The sequence below is a fragment of the Mustela putorius genome, unplaced genomic scaffold (genome assembly GCF_011764305.1).
Source record: "Mustela putorius furo isolate JIRA1106 unplaced genomic scaffold, ASM1176430v1.1 tig00003846_pilon_pilon_pilon, whole genome shotgun sequence".
NCBI classification, from domain to species: Eukaryota; Metazoa; Chordata; class Mammalia; order Carnivora; family Mustelidae; genus Mustela; species Mustela putorius.
In genome coordinates this window covers 5,420,433-5,437,650 of record NW_025421999.1, presented here as the reverse complement: position 1 = coordinate 5,437,650, position 17,218 = coordinate 5,420,433, and the positions used below count along the sequence as shown (strand labels likewise).

Sequence of the window (17,218 nt, the reverse complement as noted above, 5' to 3'; positions counted from 1 at the left end):
GATGTACAACACCAACAGTGAATCACCATGTAAACGATGGACCTTGGGTGTTCATGTAATTTTCATGTATGCTCACCAGTTGTAGTGAATGTACCACTCTGGTGAGTATATTAATAATGATAGAGGCTGTGTGTGAGGGAGGAGAGGGTATAAGGAAAATCTCTGTCCCTTCCCTTCAATTTTTCTGCAAATCTGAAACATAACTCTAAAAAAATCTTAATGTATATATTTTAAGTGGGTGATATAAAACTTACAGAAAGTGAAAGAATAGTGTTGCCTAAAAAGACCAAAACCAGGGGTACCTACCTGGGTGGTTCAGTGGGTTAAGCCTCTGCCTTCAGCTCTGGTCAAGTCTCAGGGTCCTGGGATTGAGTCCTGCATCGGGCTCTCTGCTCAGTGGAGGGCCTGTTTCCCCCATCCCCTGCCTGCCTCTCTGCCTGCTTGTGATCTCTTTCTCTGTCAAATAAATAAATAAAATCTTTAAAAAAAAAAAAAAAAAGCCCCAAACCAGAAGAGGTCTCAATGGAAAAATTTTCTATCAACAACAGCATTCCACTTCCGTGGACATTCCTCCACCTGGGACTGTCTAAGGTAGTGGTGTCAACCACATGCTTCTAGTACCTGGAAAAATAATGTTGAGGGTATAGCTTTTAATACAAGAATATAATTAAGTAATTCTAAGGGAAAATAAATTGCTACTCATACATAAAGTAACAAAAGAGAACGTACTAGGTCTAGAAAAGAAAACAGTGTTTGCTGCCTGGCAGAAACAGACTAGCTTGGACATCTCGGAAAAGAAATTACAGTTAGTAAAATATTGACGAAGGATCCAAATGTGATTGTGGAGTTAAGATAGGAGATCGTAATAAAGATCATAATAATAATAGGAAAGATGAATGTGGATATAAGCATTGTTATACACACTTAAGATGAATTGTTCAATAAATATTTGCTAAAAGCCTGAATGAAATCCAGGGTGAGATGATATAAGGAGAACATGATTTGTTCAAATACAGAGAAAGAATGGAGAATATTAGCTAATTTTGTCTGTGCTCCTATATAGAAAATTAATGACATTTCAAACACAAAGTGCATGAAGGCTTAAGAGAAATAATGGGCCATAAAAGTTCTAGATCTAGGCGTTCAAGTGCCAATTGTTGAATAAAATGATTAAGTAGAAAAATTATTCTTTATTCTAGGAATTTAGATGATTATATGATGATCTTATGACCTGCAGCAGAAAATCAAAGCAGATCAATATGAAGTATTCTGTCTTATGTGATTTCCCATATGTGGCCTATGATCCTTTGATGTTTTCATTTACATTAAGAATTTATATGAAGGGTCAGGTATAATAAAGTCTGAACTGGCTGGAACCATGAAGCAAAGTTTTGCCAAGTTCCTCTGACTTACCATTTTTAAAGAATCTTTCTGTGTGGGAATAAATATTTCTAACTTATCCAGGGCACTGTTCTTCTAGTACTGGGCAGGAATCAAGGATTGTAGCAGTGAGACTATGGATATATTACAACAGAATGTCCTCAAAAGTTGGTAAGAGCAGATCTAGGTGACACAGCTTCCTGAGTTCCTTTCCACCAGTCCTTTGAGATCTGGTGCTGTGTGTTTTCTATCATATTAGACTTACTTGAAATCACACCTGTTCCCTCAACTTACTCAAAAGGCCTCAAAGATAGTAATCATTCTTTCTTTATCTCTATATATCCAAAGCCTATAAAATGGCATTGAAAAAGTATTTGAGTTTAACTGATTTAACTGGACAATTCTGAGGGAGTTTGGAGTGCACATGTTCTGGGTAGAGGCTTTTCTCAGAAGATGACAGGAGTTAAGCCAGGTCAGGCAATGAGATGGAAGATTCTGTTTTACTGCTTTAGAAATAGTGTCACTAGAGAATCTTGTGTTATTTGGGGGCAAGAAATTGCTCTGCTGGAGTTGTTCATCTTTTTAAGATTTTAAGATCTTTTTAAGAACTTTTCTTCTTAAAGCCCTAGGCTTATTCTATAAGCTCAAATCTTTCTCCTAAATACTTTAGTTTTATGAAAGTGGCTTTCCACTTTTATCTTTGCAAAAATCTGTAAGCAGCTAGGGTGTTTTTACCCCAAATGAGATTTCCGTCACTGTTTTGAAAGGGAAGACCACATCTTCAGCAGTGCTGGGTTTTGTTTTTTGTTTTGCTTGTTGGTTTTGTTTTGTTTTTTGTTTTTTTAAAATCTGGACAGTGCAACTTTAAGGTTGTGGGAGTTTGCCAGTGGGGTCTTCTGGAAACTGATTTTCTGGAGAGAGAGAGAGATGAGTTTGACCCTAGTCTAGTTCTTGCAAATAAAATGCATTTTTTTGCTATTTTTGTAATGTTTATTGGCCTGTGGACAGCTGCATGTACTTTGTTTTCTGTTTTTAAATCAGTGTAATGTTTTATTTTAAGATTTTTTTACTTATTTATTTGACAGAGCGATATCACAAGTAGGCAGAGAGATAGGCAGAGAGAGAAGGAGAAGCAGGTTCCCCTGCAGAGAGCCCGATGTGGTGCTTGATCCCAGGACCCCGAGATCATGACCCGAGCCAAAAGGCAGAGGCTTAATCCACTGAGCCACCCAGGTGCCCCTGTACTTTGTTTTTAAGCATGCACTGCTGTTTTCTACAATTGCATTAAAGTCCACTTCCTATACTTCTGTTCAAAGGCACATTTTTCCTTAAATGCCTATATCAAAAAATACATTTTAAGTGATTAAAGTGGGTGATTAAAGAATAAATATGCTACAGGGGCACCTGGGTGGCTCAGTGGGTTAAAGCCTCTGCCTTCAGCTTGGATCATGGTCCCAGGGTCCTGAGATTGAGCCCCACATTGGGTTCTCTGCTCAGCAGGGAGCCTGCTTCCCCCTCTCTCTGCCTGCCTCTCTGCCTACTTGTGATCTCTCTCTGTCAAATAAGTAAATAAATAAAATCTTAAAAAAAAGAATAAATATGCTACAAATGAGTGAAAATAGATGTACAATTGTTTTATTTGCTTCTTTGGAAGATAAATATTGCTATTTACTCATACAAACAGTTCTTGAACACCTAACATTTACATAGTACAGTGAAATTTCTCTTTAAAAGTTTTTAATGAAACACAAATAAGCTTAGAATTTTTTTTTGTTGCTGTTACCAAATCTTAATAGTCCAAGCATATTTTATAAAAATAGATAATATGTTTATAATGCACTGTCTTTACTAATAAAGTCTTCACGTACAGGTTAAAAAAATCTCTCAAATTTTCATAAGACTTATAAGTTTAACAAATTTTCCACAATACCATCCCACTCAACTGATGCCACACCTGGGACAGTTTACTCATTCCACTTCACCGTGTGCTCTTTCCAACTCTAATGCAAAATCACAATTTATACAAGATCTTTGCTCTCTGCAAATTTCTTAAAAAAATCACATTTTAATAATTTTAATAGGGACTAAATGTAGCTACAGAATTACATATATGACAAAATTGTGTATATTGTTTTGAGTTTGTATTTTTTTTGATTTTTTGAGACTCCACCTAAAAGTGATATACAGTATTTTATCTTCCTCTATCTCACTTATTTCACTTAGTGTAATACCTTTGAGGTCCATCCACATTGTCACATGAATAATATTTCATTGTATTGTACCATATCTTTTTTATTCATTCATCTTTGAAAAACTAAATTGTTTCCTTCTTTTGGCTATTTTAAATAATGGTGCAATAAATATAGGGGTGCACATAGTGTTTTCATTGTCTTCAGATAAGTACCCAGAAGTGAAATTTCTGGACCATATGGTAGTTCTGTTTTGAATTTTTTTCACAGTGGCGACACCAATTTACATTCTCATAAGAGTTCACAGGTCTCTTTTTTCTACATCCTTGTCAACGCTTGTTATTTCTAGTCTTATTGATAATAGCTATTCTAACAGGTGCTTATAATCAAATATAAGTTACATATTTGATTATAATTTCTTGTCAAAAAGGCAAGGGAAGATACCAATATTGGATCAATTAACAAAACCCATGTAAATTTGGGTAGATGAGAATTTCCTGTATTTTACAAGATGCATTCCATTACACAGACAATGATTTGCCTGCTCTATGCATCTATTTCATGACTTCTTAAATTTTTAAATTTCTTATTTATTTTTTAAAGATTTTATTTCTTTGACAAAGAGAGGCACAGTGAGAGAGGGAACACAGCAGGCGACCTGACGCAGGGCTCAATCCTAGGACCCTGGGACCATTACCTGAACTGAAGGGAGACACTTAATAACTGAGTCACCCAGGTGATCCTTGTGACTTTTAGTTTTAAACAATTTTTCCCTTAAACATTTCTGTTCCTTACAATGAAGAGATCGCTGGCTGGGTCCTGAAATCTGCTGCTAATCTTTAATAAATCATTTAGGTTTTTTGTAATCCATTTTTTATTTTTATACATCAGTGATTTGGGTGAAACAGATTCCAAATAACAGCTCATATTCTTCTATCATTATGAGGTTGTTACACATGGGATGTTACCTTAGACGGAGAGAATTTCCATTAAAGGTCTCAGTCTGAAACAGTGGTCTTATTGTCACAGAGTAACCCAGAAGGAAACAGGTTGTGCATTGGAATTTGTCACTGAAGGAGAAGAGGCTGTGGTGTTCATCCATCAACTCTGTTCTTTGTTGGTTGAGGATTTCCCTGGGTGGGTGGAAGCTAACTATCCCTGCAGTTCTCTGTAGCCCATGTGCATGGGCTAATTGGTCTTCTAACCATTTGGAAAAAGTCTTGAGGGAGGAAAGCAGGGAGACATGGTAGTGCATGCTTGAGGAAGCATACAGGAAATAAGAGGAGGGCTGAAGATGTGATGAGGACATAAAAATGCCACTTACAGTGCTTGATTAACTGGTCAAAACCCAAGACTCTAGTGTGTGGGCCACCTGCATGCCTGTATGCTGACAAGAGAAAGAACTGCTGTCGTCTAGATGGCCCAAGTAGCTAGAAAATTTTAAAATGTCTTTATTACTTCAAATCCATAGGACTTCTCACAGAAACTAACTTTATTTGTGAACTCCTCTATATTTATAGAGTTCTCACTCTTCATCTCACTCCTGCCATTAGCCTAACTGAACTGAATATCATGAAGAATGCAGTTATCAGCATCATAAATTCACTGTTCTTTGATGACTTCAAATCCGTTGATCATCTCCTTTATTCCACTTCAGCAAACCTCTCATGGACACACCAATATCTTATAATCAATTGAAACTTCACCACCATCAACTTTAATACACAACTCTTTTCCCATACTTCCTCTTTTACAGCTCTCTTCCCAGAACCCCTCATCATTTAACTCACCTAGATATACTTTTATGACTTCTCCATTTTCTCCCCAAATCTCCCAATCCTTCCTAATACTTATTTTCCTCTCAGGAGAATCTGTACCAGTGATAGGATACATAAATGAGCATATTTAATTCTCTAACTGTAGGATCATTCATTCATTGTTTATTCATCCATTTGGCATTGGAAGTCACAGTGCTAGGGACTGTGGATATGAAGATAAAATGAGAAATTATCCCTCAAGCTGCTCATAGTCTAGGAGAAATAGAGGAGAGCTGCCTTCATGAACAAATAGAAAAAGAAAAAAAAAAAAACAGTGTGGTAAGAGAAATATCGAGATGTGAACCATATGAACTAGAGCACCATGAGGGCACTTAGCCCAGTGAGATCAAGGAAGAATTTCTAGAAGTGGTGCTCAGTGACCTGGGTTATAAATAGTAAATCAGAATTATCCAGCTAAGGAGAGGGTGAGGATATTCTGGTTGAAGGACAGAGTGTTAATTAAAACAAAGGTAATATCACAGCATGTTGAGTGCAGAGAATTACAAGCAGGTCAGTTTTTCTGGTACATCAAGAGTTGAAAAGAGACTTATAAGAAATAAGGAAATCATGACCAGGTGGAGTATTTGTCCTGTGACAGGACTAGGGCTTCAGTTCTTAGGTGATTTTCTATACTTATTTTCTATTTCCTAATGATTTCACTAAATTTTTCTTGGGTGGCTCAGTTAAGCGTCTGCCTTTGGCTCAGATCATGATCCCAGCGTCCTGGGATCGAAACCTGCGTTGGGCTTTCTGATCAGCAGGAAACCTGCTTTCCCTCTCTCACTCTCCCTGCACGTGTTCTTGTTCTCGCTGTCTCTCTCTCTCTCCCTGTTAAATAAATAAATAAATAAAATTAAAAAAAAAAAAAGTCTTCACTGGTTTTGAATTGCCACCTCCAGTGGAGATTTTTACTTAAAAAAATGTATCTCCATTGTTGTTCCCTCTTTCTTAAAATTTTTTTCCTCAGCTTTGTGGTCATAAAATCCTATCAGAAGGGTTAAGGTGAGGTAAGCAATTTGAGAAAATGGACCAAATTAATCTACTCAAACCTGACACATGGAGGGGTGTGGCAGAGGAAATTGCCTAATCAAGGTAGACAAGATCAGTGCTCTGAGAGCTCCCCTGGGACAGAGCAGTGAGTTCATGAGCGAAATGATAATTTGTCAGCATTTGCTTAGAAGTTGCTTTGACACAGGTGTTTGATTCAGAAAACTAGAAGTAATCTTAGACTCTACCCTCTGCTTCCCTTACCTCCAGGTATCATTTACCAAACCTCACCTTGTATTCTTTACCCTTCCTACTCCAGTGACCTCATTGGATATCACAGAGCCTTTGAAACAAAGCTTCTTGCATGGTTATCATTTGAAAAAATAAAGGGATACATCAATGAAATTTATAGCATTTTGGAATAACTGCCTTCAGGGTAATATGGACAAATTTGTATGAGATAGAAACTTGGTCTCAATCCTGACTTTGATATAGAGGCCTTCATATACAGTGATGATAGCCAAGGTGGTTGATACATTTTTCCCTTTATTAAAATTAAAATGGTTAATAATAAAAAGCTCATTAAGTATTAACCTCCACATTACTCAAATTAACAATGCAGACCCCTATGCTCCTTTAAGGACAATGTATAGTTGTTTTTTGTTGTTGTTGTTGTTATGTTTCATCAGTAACTTTCACTGTTCATTTTAATGGTTGGTATTTAAACAAGGGTAAAGTAGAAAATTATAAATAATGTATGATGCAGATTTATAGCATGGTGCAAACAATGTGCAACAGTTAGAGGGATAGTTAATCAGGTTACTATAGTTTGAGAACAGTTGTATTGGTTAGTTTAATTATTTATGTGAGCACAGCATAGGAAATGGTATTTAATTAATTCACATTTCTATTTCCCTGTATTTCAAAATGCCCTACATAAATGAAGTTCAGTGATGACCTGCATGTCCTTAGGAAATCTTAGTTCATGTGGATGTTCTCTAGTAAGATTACATTTCCTATTATGAAAACTTATGTATTTTAAAGGTCACCTTTACTTAAAGCATGAGTTGAAAAGGATGCATAAAATCTACCAAAGGGAAAGTGTTATAAATGTAGAAAAATATTAACATAAGGATAAGAAAGCAAGTGTAATTTTAAAAGACATACACAGGTGGAATAAATCCATTGTGGTTAGAGAGCAATCTTGCTTACTACCACACTGACATAAATTTAAAATACCTTAAAATGATTGTACAAGTCGCTGACAAGCATTTTGGATATAAACAACAAAAAAATGTGTCAAGGAACTTTAAATTACATTCTAAGTAACAAGAAAATGGATTTAAATCTTTTGTGCTTTTGCAGCATCAGCTGTGGCTAATAATTTTAATATAAAATGAAGCTTCTTTGTAGTATAGAGAAGTAAATATTTCCAAAATACAAATATACAGATATATTGTTGTATTTATGGTTGACAGATTACCAGTCTTACAAACTTCATAAAATCAAGAACATTCACAGCATGTCATTTTCTATTAGCACCACTCTTTGTGATCAACCAAATGATGTGAGCTAGCTTTACTAGAGGCTAGAAGTCTATATTAAAATCAATTAGGAAGCTAGGTAATAAAAAACAGTAAAAAATATCAGCACTCAAAGTTTTTTAGGGTTGTGTTTAGATCGCTTCATATGTTCACTTACAAAGAGTTAGGAACAACTTTGTTGCAATTCCTTATTACATGCCATACCTTTGGCATTTTATTAGGGAAATCTAATACTCCTAACAACTTTATGGAGTAGGTACTATTATTATTTCTATTTCATAGATAAGGATAGTCATGAAGAAAAGTATATCTGACACTAAGCACCATATTCCGCACATATATGGGATTATACAGTATTTGTCTTCTTTGATTTATCTTGCTTAGCATAATGTTATGACTCAGCTTTCCTGTCTGAGTGGGAGCAGGCCAGTCAGTAGAGCCAGTAAAACTGTGCCTAAGTCAGGCAAACCTATACCCTCCCGAGTTTGATGGTCAAACTGTACCACTGTCTTGGTTCTGCTGATTAGCAAAAGTGCTGGTTGTGACTGTTACATGGATCCTGCTGGGGGGAACTTAGTCTGCCAAGATCTGAGTGCTGGTCATTTTGAGCCCTTACCCACCTTCTCCATCAGATTCAGATGGTGGTTGAGCCTACAGATTCCCCTGCAATCCCTGTGGGGTGACACTAGAGTGGAGGCTCCCAATAGGCAACCCACAATGTTGGGGGAGATGAACTATTAACTTTAGGCTCTTTTCCCACTGGAGGAAACATAGCTGACAGATTCCCTCTTGGTATGGTGCTGTGCTGGCCTGGGGGTGGGGCAACATGGCGAACAAGTAGCTGTTTCACTTTTGCGATCCTATCTGTCTAGGTCTCTGTGGTGCAGTGGGGTACTTCATCATCTCTTCCATGTTCTAGGATTCTTTCACTGTTGTTTATCCATGAAGTGTTAAGTTTTCTTTGTGAGAGGGAGTAAAGTCAGGAATGACCTCTGTTGAAATCTTGATGATATCACTCTCCTTTCATGATGTGATTCTAATGAATATCCTTAAACCCCAAAATTCCCATTGGGGTTTAAGAAGCATGCCCAAATGGAATTGTGTTGAATTATGTTTGCTAAGCCTAAAGGTCAAGAAAACAGCTTTTATTAATAATATTCTTTTTCCCTTTTTATCTTTGGAAGATCTACATGCTTAAGCTTTTAAAAAATGTTTGCATTCATCATTAATATCAGTCCAATACCAATATTATTGCATCTGACCCTCATCCAATAATTTTCTCATCCTGGATTCTGTTTTGTGATTAAATGATTAGCCATGATTTTCAACACTGAGCTTTTACTATTTGATATATAATGACTATATAATTTTTGAGTTTTTCTTATTTATTGATATTGTTCCTAAGATAATGTACTTTATTCTAAGATGTCATTTGCATCCAGCTTCGAATGTTTTGTGTCATGACATTGTAAAAGTCCACAAGAAAATGAGACCACCAACTAAGACTATGTAAAGGAACAATATTTCTGCATTGGAGGTAACTTTTGCACTTTTCTGCTTATTTTTCCTGCCTCTAATAATATACTACTTATGAAATACGGATTGTGGAAATTGGAAGGAGGAAGTTGAATGTTGAAAGCTTTGGGCAAATGGAAAAAATATATCATCCACATAAAATGTTATCAAAGTTTATCCTTTTGCATTGGATTTAGGACATTTTATTGTCTGTTCCTATGATACAAGTCAGTAAATTTTCCTTGTGAACTGAAAGCCATAGCAGTCTATGTATTCTGCTCATGAGCTTAGGATTCTAGAATTTAGGTTTCCAAAGTAGATGAGGTAATAGGAATAAGTGGGTAGAGGGGAAATGATCCTGGTAATGGCAACAGTTTTTTCTTCCCCTTCTGTACCCCTCTTTAGTGATGTCTTCTTCCCAGAAGTGTGTGTGACTGACACACACACACACACACACACACACACATGACTTCTGATATCATACTTTCTGAAAATGCTACTGGAGCTCCTGAAAACCAATACCTCTTCTAGTGGAATTTGAGGGTGCCACTATTCTGTTAGGAATTGCCAGGAGCAGTAACAATGAAGCAGATTCCCATCTATGTCAGAAGTTTGCCAAGGCGTCATGTTAACTCTTAGGTTTACACCTAGAGTTGACTCTTGCCATTACTGAAATCATGAAAAACTCCCTTGCTATTTTTTGTTGTTGTTTTTAGATAAAGAAATTGAAGCTTGGAAAATTTTAACAGTTAGCTATAGATTACATGTTTATTAGTGTCAAAAGCAGGTCTTTGTAGTTCCACTTTGGAAAATACCTAGCTTCCCAAATGCCATATATTTAGTCCATAATCCTCTATATTTTTAAGAATTGTCTCTATTTTATTTTTACCTCAGTTTCCTAAACTTCATCTCCCTTACACACCTCAATTGTAATCAAGTTACAGACAGAACTAGATTAATAGCTCCTAGAAACTATAACCTCCACCGACCCATGTTAACAAGTTATTTTTCTCTCATCCACAACTGTAGGCAGTGATGAATGTGTAGTTCAATTGACTCTTTTTATATCCTGTGCTTAAATTCATAATGGAACTGTCACTCAATGAGACAGTATTTGATGGTCACATTCTAACTGAAAAATTTTTTTCCTGACTGCCTGCAAGTATGTCCCCAAAGATAAAGTTTTAAACTCTTGAATGGTTGGTATATGCCTTTAATTGCATATATTAGCAACCTAACTCATAGATTTCCACAGTTATATTTTCTCCTAAAATAGCCTGATAAATATTTTTTATAACATGAATACTGATTCAAAAATAGAGTAGTTGTATAGGAAATCACTTTCAAGAATTCGTATATAGGTGCTTTGTTAAAAAACAGTTTCTCAGAAAGCATGGAAGATAGGCTTCCTGGGTGTGGAGGAGCGGTTTTTAGGACTGAGTCTAGAAAAAATAGCATTTCTGAGTATCATTTACAATCATAGGAATAAATGAAATTGAACTGAAGAGGATATTAACCTATGTTCCCAGCTTCTTATGTGTAATGAGAAGAGACACAACAGTCTGCAAAGATACACAAAAGAAATTTTATCTGGTTTGCTTTGCCTACTGGTACATTGCACATTTTATATTTCAATTAAAATTTTTAATTAAAAAATTTCAACTGTTGTAAGCATACTTTAACTAACATATTCCTCTGACCTCTAAAGTAAGTCTTTAGTAAGAAGTAATGAACTTGAATATTAACAAGATTCTGATCAAAAGATATGGAAATATATTTAAATTAAAATTATGTTGACATCATGTTAATGTAAAATGGTAACTCTCATCTAGTTTGAGGCTGTTTTAATCAGTATATTAAAATACATTTTAACATCTCACTACTCTAAATCCATGTAAATATGAGAAATTCTGAATTTTCATTTGATACCCTTTTAAATAATTTTAATACATAAAAATTTAAAAATAACTTGTGATCGTTTTTGTCAATTGTAGTACCCAGAAGAAGGATTCACTGGATGTAATATATGTGCTTTAATGTTACATATTAATGCATTTTAATAAATTTCATCTATAATGCATCATCCTGACCTATCTCTGACCAAGATCTGTCCATCTTTCCAGTGGGCTGAACTTTCTACCTGGTAACTCTATTCCATCTCTCCCTCTCATCCCCCCTTCCATCCTCCCTCCCTTCCTTCCTATATCAACCATTATTGCCATCATTTAAAGAATTCACAGTCTGGTTTAGGAAGTGGACATTTGGACAAATAAAATACTGCAAGTTCAGAAGTTGCCCATCCCATGTCTTCCTCCTCTGAACTGATCACCACTTGTATGAGTGGTGGGCTTGGCCCCTGAAATCAGATGTTATTAGATGAACTACCCATTACTATATAATCCTGAGGACAAGTGTTTCCCAATGTTCCCAAAGACATCCTTAAATATTTTATTTGTACTACATAAATAGAATCTTGATTTTATTTTCAGGTTATTATTTTGTGGTAGTTTTTGTTGCAAAAATAAAAAATAAAATGATAATACTAACATATTCATCACTGTAGGAAGTTTATTGATGCTCTAATTTGGAAACAAAATTTACTCTTTGAATCATTTTTTTTCTTTGAGTCATTTTTTTTTTTAAGATTTTATTTATTTACTTGACAGAGACACAGTGAGAGAGGGAACACAAGCAGGGGGAGTGGGAGAGGAAGAAGCAGGCTTTCTGCTCAGCAGGGAGCCCGATGAGGGGCTCAATCCCAGGACCCTAGGATCATGACCTGAGCCGAAGGCATATGCTTAACGACTAAACCACCCAGGCACCCCAGTGTCTGAATCATTTTTTAAAACAACATGTTTCCCCCCATCCCCAGCCCTCTGACTTGGCTCTTGTTTTATCAGTTTAACTCAAAATATTAGGGAATCCCAGTTTTCTGACATGGAAATTTTTTTTTTTTTAAAGGAGACTATATTCTTGGATTGTCTTTCTTTCTAAAAAAAAACTTAAAAATAATAAAAGAAAATATAGCTCCAGATTGCTGCAGCATTTACTGACAAGGGATGCTATTAAAATTCAGATAGGAGTAAGTATAGGTTTCAGGTTTCAGATATGGTAATTAACTACTAATGAATTCTGAACCTGAGATTCCTCTCCAGTAGAAATGATACACCTATCTTATTACTTTGTTGTGAGGAATAAACCAGGGTACATGAATAAGTGTACCTACCCAGTGACCAACTTATGTTAGAATCTCAATAAATGAAATCTTGTCTTCCACATGTGAGTTTACTTCTAATCTGTAAGTTCCTGGCACATTATTAAATGAATTATTCTCTGTGTCCTCCTAGATACATTAGTTGACCTTTTTGCCCTCTGTTTTCTTACCTTCTAAATAAGAAATGGAATCAGATAATATTCTAAGTATACTTCTATCTCAAAAACTCCTTTTCAAACAGGGATATAAGGAAGATTGACCTGAATTTTTACATTTGAAAAAAATGTAACTATATCCTAGAATACTAAAGTTTTGGATTTGAATGTAAAAATCTATCACTAACTATGAAGCTTTGGATCAGTGGTTAATTTCATTGAGCATCAGATCTTCCTCTTCATGAAATAAGGGCAAATAATGTTTATCTCATAAGTTTCACTTGAATATTAAATAGTGTAATGTCAAGAATCAAAGGCTTCTCAATTAATAATAATTATTATAATATTATGCTAATACTATAATCATTACGGTATTGTCATTATTGTTATTTCACTGTCTCAATTTTAGAATAGAGGCTTGAAAAATAATTTTATTGTAAGTTTAGTAAAAAGATTGTCTAAATAATATGTGTATTCAAATTCTTAGGGACCATGAGCCATTAAGGAAACACATGTTCCCTCATATTTAGTTCAGGGAATATTTATCTAAAAACATTTTTAACATTTTCATGTTTTCAAAAAGAAGTTATTGAAAAATCTAAAATTTCCATATGCTGGGGCAACAGCAGTAGGGAAAAAAGCAAACCAACTCGGCTCACATAGAATTTATAGTCTAGCATTAGGATTAGGTGATATACTTTATATCAGTTAGATTTCCAAGTAACAAACCACTTTACAATTAGTGTTTTAAGACAATAAGCAGTTATTATTTCTCATCAATTCTGTGGGTTGGCTAGGAAAGTCTCCTGGTCTGCACTAGCACATCTTGTGGGTGACCTAAGATGAACTCATATGTCTAGAATTTGGATGGAGTACATGGTCAAGGGAGATGACTTGACCAAGGGTCTTTTTTTTTTTTAATATAACATACTTGCTTTAAGCTCCTGCACATGTACTAGTGGGTGCAGATTTCCCATAAGCAGAAAGAAAGAGTGAGCCCCATGTGTAAGAAAACTGTTAAGTCTCTGCTTAAATCATGTTTGCAGTTGTCCTATTGGCAAAAGCAAAGAACCTAGCAAACATAAGCCACTGTGGGGTAGAGTACTCAATCTACTACATAATCAGTTGACATGAGATTCAAAACTGGGACTCTTAGGACCAGGAAAATGGGCTCAAAGAGACAATAAGAGCTGAGGGTAACCTAGCAGTCCAATGGTCTGAGGTTGAATGAAAGAAAAACAGTTACCTCCTAAGGGATCTTAGCAATTGAGAATCATGGAAAAGTCAGGTTTCAGTTGGAGCAGGAAGGGAAGGAAAAATTTCTAAATTGGTGAACAAGAAAAAAATTGAGGGAATAGGGAATTTTGATAAGGAGTGACAATGATTTCCTGAGGGGTTTGGGAGCTGAGAATGAGATCAAATTAAGAGATCAAAAGCCAAGTGATTAGGAGTAAGGTGAGAGTTTGGGGTTTATGCTGGAAATTGGTATAAGAAGAATAAATGTGTATCATAGAAGTTTTTCACTTAGAGTAACCTTGCTGAGGAGATATTAAAATGGGGTATTGTGTTTGCCATAACTGGTTCTACTAGAGAAAACTATTAAAGGACCAGACAAATAGTCATTTCAAGCTTTGCCAGACTCTTCGTGGATCTGTCTGAAGACTTTTCATGACCAATAACAAATGTTGAAACTACTGTGTGTCCACCCTTGAACATTCTTTTCCATTCAGTGTTACTTTTTACTCCTTTGTAAGCATGGCCACCATTGACTCTCCACCATTCTAAAACTTAAAAGTATACATCTCACCCCCTCAGTGAACTATTGAGTGTACTTCTTTTTCTGGCATGTGTTCACTTGACTGATAAATAAAAACAGCTTTTTCTTCTTCTTCTTTTTTTGGAGAAGCTTTTTAATTTTTTGATAAGAGCCTTATAAGATGGTCACAGAACAAGTGCTGGTGAGTCTTCCAGGTGAGGGTGAGGAGAGCATCCTTCAGAACATGCAGATTTCTAAGAGGATGTGCAAAGTTCAGCAGGGAAAGTTGAGAGCATTCAGACCTCTAGGCCTCATGTCTAACATCCAGAACACAAAGAAACGTTTTTAATAGAGGATAACTTTTATAGTGCACACTTTGGCAACACGTGTGCTAAAATTGGAATGATAAAGAGAATTTTAGCATGCCCTGCATGAGGATGACATGCACATTTGTGAAGATATGTTTTATAAAATATATGCTCCCTAGGATCAACAAAATTTTCTATAAAGCTAGATGTTTTATGTATATAGGTAAAGTAAAAATCCCCCTAATTTATCTCTACATTTAGACATTGTTTTTAAACATTCTTATTTTATCTTCACAGTCAAATATAGATTAATCATCTATGAATATATCTAAAGTAATAAATTTATTTACATGCATGAACTATTATTTATTCTTTAAAAATAGATGATTTTCAATTTAACGGTTCTACATTATTTTTAAGAAATTCTCTAGCAGTGCTCCTGATTTTAGCAGACTAAAATTTTGAGAATAAGTTCATTCTACCTATCCATAAACTTCATAATTTTAAAAGTCTTTATCTTACTGCCCAGACTTTATCTTTCCAGTTAGAGGACTCCTCATTTGTAGTCTGTCATTATCCAGAAGGTTCCCCATACCCTTGATCAACAGTAGAAAGGTTAAACTTCACTTTCTAAATCAGGATCTGAAGGAACTTGATAAGAGACAGCTAGAGTCAGGGATCATTAATCACTATCATGCTAGAAACATTGAGAAAAGTATCAAGAAATAAAGCATTGTAATTTGGGACCTTTCTTTTCTTCCTTATTTTTCTTCTTTCAAAATTTGAATAACATAGGTTAAGAGAATTAAGTTTAAAAATTGAGTTACTAACTAAGGCTTATGATAAAAATTTGTTTTTGAAATGATACAGTCTTTCAAAATAGCACAGATTTTATATAATGCTTTATTAGTAAACTTGAAGTTAACTTCTTTCTCTTCAGGTTTAATAGACTCACACAAAGACTTGAAAAGCTGGAATTTTCTTATATTCCTCCTTGTCTCTCCATATGCCTTTATATCACTCCCTATCTCCATCCCTCAGCTGCCAAAAAGCCACCTATTAAGCTAGATCTAATATGTATATAATATTTTTCATACCTGTTTAGGATCTGAGGGAAAAACTATTATATATTTATTTTCATAATACTTTGCCTGAAGTAAATGATGGGTTATAATGTGCTCTGCAACCAAACTGACATGAGATTGTGTTGGGAAAAGAGAGGAAAGGAAGGAGTATGTCTGTATGTGCATGTATATGTATATGTTTATGTTAGAGAAAGAGCTAGAGTGTGAGCAGAAGATATTAAAATTTTTTGAAGAATATATCACCTCTGTTGGATATATGATGCTGTGGAATTTAGACAACTGAGAGATGGTACATGGGAGATTGCTGATGCTATGGGTGTGGATTAATTCATTCAAGGAAAGTGTATAGAATGAGAATTGGAAAAATCCAAGAACAATTTTTGTTCACAAATACAAAATGAGAAACTCTAAGTAGTAAGAGTTTGATCTGGACTTACAACCAGAAAACTGCTATTTGGTCACTAAGATATATGAATTTAAAAACTAAGATTTTCTTTAGGCTTCAATGGTAGTTATGAGAAGCACTGGAAGAAGCAAATGTTAAACAGTAATTATTGAACATTCCCTATGTGCTTTGAAGCATTTGAATCATATCCTATTGGTTTAAAATTAAAATAAAACCTAAAATGGATGATTGGAATACAAGCAAGTATTATGAGGCATATTTCAGATCCTTTCTATAAGTAAGTTGGAGAAAAAATAGGAGATATTCATTTGCAAACAAATGATGATTCTCAGGGTGCCTAGGTGGCTCAGTGGGTTAAGCCTCTGCCTTCGACTCAAGTAGTGATCTCAGGGTCCTAGGATCAAGCCCCACATTGGGCTCTCTGCTCAGCAGGGAGCCTGCATCACCCCTCTCTTCCTGCCTCTCTGTCTACTTGTGATTTCTCTGTCAAATAAATAAATAAATAAAATCTTAAAAATGATGATTTTCCTTGATTATTTATTAGTTATCAAAATCTCTCTAATAAAATTTCGTATACTTAAAGCAAATGCACAAAGTGGCTATCAACATGTAGTTAATTTATATATTTAACATATTTGTATTTCATTGATATATAATTGACACAAAGTATTACAGTAGTTTCAGGTGTACAATGTCATGATTTGACAAGTTTATACAACATGCTGTGCTCCCCACAAGGGTAGACATCATCAGTCACCTTATAACGTTCTTCTAACACTAGTGGCTGTATTCCCTAAATTGTGTGTTTTATTCCCATAATTTATTCATTCCATAGTTGGAAGCCTGTATCTCCCACTCACCT

General features: G+C 35.2%; 1 non-coding gene across 1 annotated transcript; it reads left to right on the top strand.

Annotated features, from left to right (window-relative positions):
* Positions 1 to 14,924: 14,924 nt before the first annotated feature.
* LOC123387210 lies at positions 14,925 to 15,026 on the top strand. Its single transcript, XR_006601533.1, has one exon. It is a non-coding gene; the product is annotated as a U6 spliceosomal RNA (small nuclear RNA).
* Positions 15,027 to 17,218: the final 2,192 nt, after the last annotated feature.